This window comes from Saccopteryx leptura, chromosome 4, assembly GCF_036850995.1.
Source record: "Saccopteryx leptura isolate mSacLep1 chromosome 4, mSacLep1_pri_phased_curated, whole genome shotgun sequence".
Lineage (NCBI taxonomy): Eukaryota > Metazoa > Chordata > Mammalia > Chiroptera > Emballonuridae > Saccopteryx > Saccopteryx leptura.
Genome location: NC_089506.1, coordinates 181,370,216 through 181,373,421, shown reverse-complemented (window position 1 = coordinate 181,373,421; position 3,206 = coordinate 181,370,216). Strand labels below are relative to the sequence as shown.

Here is a 3,206-nt window from a genome sequence, read left to right as displayed (position 1 = left end):
GAAATATACAACCTAATACTGAATCAAGAAGAAATAGAGAATCTGAACAGATCTATTCTTAGAAGGGAGATTGAATTAACAACTGCAAACATCCAAAAAAAACAAAGTTCAAAGCCAGATGATTTCACTAGTCAATTCTACCAAACATTTAAGGATGAATTAATATATACTAATTCTTTTTAAACTCTTCCAAAAAATTAAGAAGGGAACACTTCCAAACTCATTTTGATAAGTCCAACATTACCCTAATACCAAAGCCAAATAAGCGTACTACAAGAAAATCATTTGCCAATATTCCTGACGTACATAGATGCAAAAATCCTCAACAAAATACTGGCAAACCAAATTAACAGCACATTAGAAGGATCATGTACAAGATCAAAATGGGATTTATTCCCTGAATGCAAGGATGCTTCAACACATGCAAGTCAATAAATGTGAAATACTATATTAACAGAGTAGATAATAATTATATGATCGTCTCAGGGGACTTTAAAAATAGAACTACCATAAGATCCTAGAATCCCACTTCTGGGTATATATCCAAAGGGAACAAAATCAGTATCCTGAAGAGATATCTACACTTGTATGTTCACTGCATCATTCTTCACAATAGTCAAGATATGGAAACAGCCTAAGTATCTGTCGACAGATAAATGGATAAAGATAATGGGGTGTATGTATATAATGGAATATTATTCAGGCATAGAAAGGACAGGCACTGTATAGCATCACCTATATGTGCGATCTTAAGGAAAAAAAAAACTGAACTCAAAGAAACAGAATAGAATAGTGGTTGTCAGGGAGTGAAGAACACAGGGAGATGTTTGTCAGTGGGTACAAAATTCCAGTTATAAAATGAATAAGTTCTGGGGATCTAATATACAGCATGGTGACTATAGTTAATACTCTATTTCACACTTGAAATTTATTAAGAGAGATCTTAAGCATTCTCACCACACACACAGTTATTATGTGAAGTAGCATGCGTTAATTAACTTGACTATGGTAATTTCACAATGTATGCACATAACAAATTATTATGTTGCACACTTTAAATATATACAATGTTGTCAATTATATCTCAATAAAACTGGGAAAAAATAATTAAAGGTATCCAGATTGTAAAGGTAGAAGTAAAACTATCTTTGTTCACAGATGACTTAATTGACTCTAAAAAATTAAATAGAATCCACAAAAATACTACTAGAAAAAATAAGTGCATTTGGCAATACCACAGAATACAAGATAAATATCGATATGTAAAATATGCAAAAGTCATCTGTATTTCTATATACTAGCAAAAAAAAAAACAAACACAAAAAACCACCAATTCAATAGCATAAAGATATGTAATATTAGGAGTAAATATGACAAAAATGTGAACTGCCTATGCATTTAAAGCTCTAAACCATTGCTGAGAAAACCTAAATAAGTACAAAGATAACATGTTCATAAGTCAGAAGAGTCAATATTGTTAAGGTGTCACTTCAGCCCAAATTGATATATAGATTCAATGTAATCCTTATCAAAATCCCCTCAAGCTTTTTTTGTAGCAATTAAGAAACTGATTCTGAAATTTATCTTGAAATGCAAAGGACACAGAATAGCCAGAACAACTTGTAAAAAGAATGAATTTGGAAAAGTAATACCACCCGAGTTTAAGATTTATAAAGGTACAATAACAAAGACCACATCTACATGAACAGCTGATTTTCAACTAAAATGCAAAGGCAGTTCAGTAAAGAAAGAATTCTGTTTTAGACAAATGAATCTGGAAAAACTAGATGTCTATAAGCAAAAAGTGTACTTTGATCCATACTTCACAGCATATACAAAAGTTAAAATTGTTCATAGAGCTAAATGTCAAATCTAAAACTATAAAACATCTAGAAGTAAACAGAGAAGAAAACCTTGCAATTTGTGGTTAGACAAAGGTTTCTTACATATAACATGAAAAGCACAGTTCAGCAAAATTAAAATCACTGCTCTCAAAGACACTAAATAGAGAATGAAACAAAAAAACACGCTACAATTTAGGAGAAAATGTTTGTAAATCTTATCTGATACAGAATTTGTATCCACAATATATAAACAACTCTTGCAAGTCAATATGAAGAAAACAAACCACTCAGTTTTTAGAAAGGTAAAACATTTGAAAAAATATAGAACTAAGAAAGATACATTGGACTTTAGGTGATAGGAATGCAGCATATTCAAATGTCAAAATAACCTGGAGATGTTTTCTCTGAACATATGCACCCTGCTTTATCAATGTCACCCCATTAAAATTAATTTTAAAAAAAGAAAGATACATTGTCATCCAGCTAAGTGCATAAAAAGATGTTCAACATCATTAGTCATTAGGAAAAACGTAAATTATAACCACAACGAGATGCTACGGCACTTGTGTTCTGTTGTGGGAATGTAAAATGGTACTGTCATAATGGAAAACATGACATTTTCTCCCCAAAAAAAAAAAAGAGTAATAGAATTGCCATATTGTATCACTCAGAGTCTCCAGAGAAGCAAAAGCAACAAGGTTATTCAGGGAAACAGAACAGTAAGAGATTATGAGGAATTCGCTCAGGTAATTATGAAGGCTAAGGAGTCGCACTACCTGCTGTCTGCAGACTGGAGACTCATGATGAAAAGAGTTCTGAAGATGGACGGTGATGGTAATTGCACTGGTGAACGTGCTTTGTGCCACTTAAGAATGGTAAAGGTGGCCCTGGCCAGTTGGCTCAGTGGTAGAGCGTCGGCCTGACGTGCAGAAGTCCTGGGTTCGATTCCCGGCCAGGGCACATAGGAGAAGCGCCCATTTGCTTCTCCACCCCCCCCCCTTCCTCTCTGTCTCTCTCTTCCCCTCCCGCAGCCGAGGCTCCATTGGAGCAAAGATGGCCCGGGCGCTGGGGATGGCTCCTTGGCCTCTGCCCCAGGCGCCAGAGTGGCTCTGGTCGCAACAGAGCGACACCCTGGAGGGGCAGAGCATCGCCCCCTGGTGAGCAGAACGTCGCCCCCTAGTGGGTGTGCCGGTGGATCCCCGTCGGGCGCATGCGGGAGTCTGTCTGACTGTCTCTCCCCGTTTCCAGCTTCAGAAAAATACAAACAAACAAACAAAAAAAGAATGGTAAAGGTAATGGGTTTTATGTTATATGCTCTTGACCACAATTAAAAAAATTTTTTAAAGCAGAATGTCAGACCCC

The 3,206-nt window shown here is 35.8% G+C and overlaps 1 non-coding gene across 1 annotated transcript; it reads left to right on the top strand.

Annotated features, from left to right (window-relative positions):
• Positions 1-2,728: 2,728 nt before the first annotated feature.
• On the top strand, positions 2,729-2,804 carry TRNAV-GAC (transfer RNA valine (anticodon GAC)). Its single transcript has one exon. It is a non-coding gene; the product is annotated as a tRNA-Val (tRNA).
• The last annotated feature ends 402 nt before the right edge of the window (positions 2,805-3,206 follow it).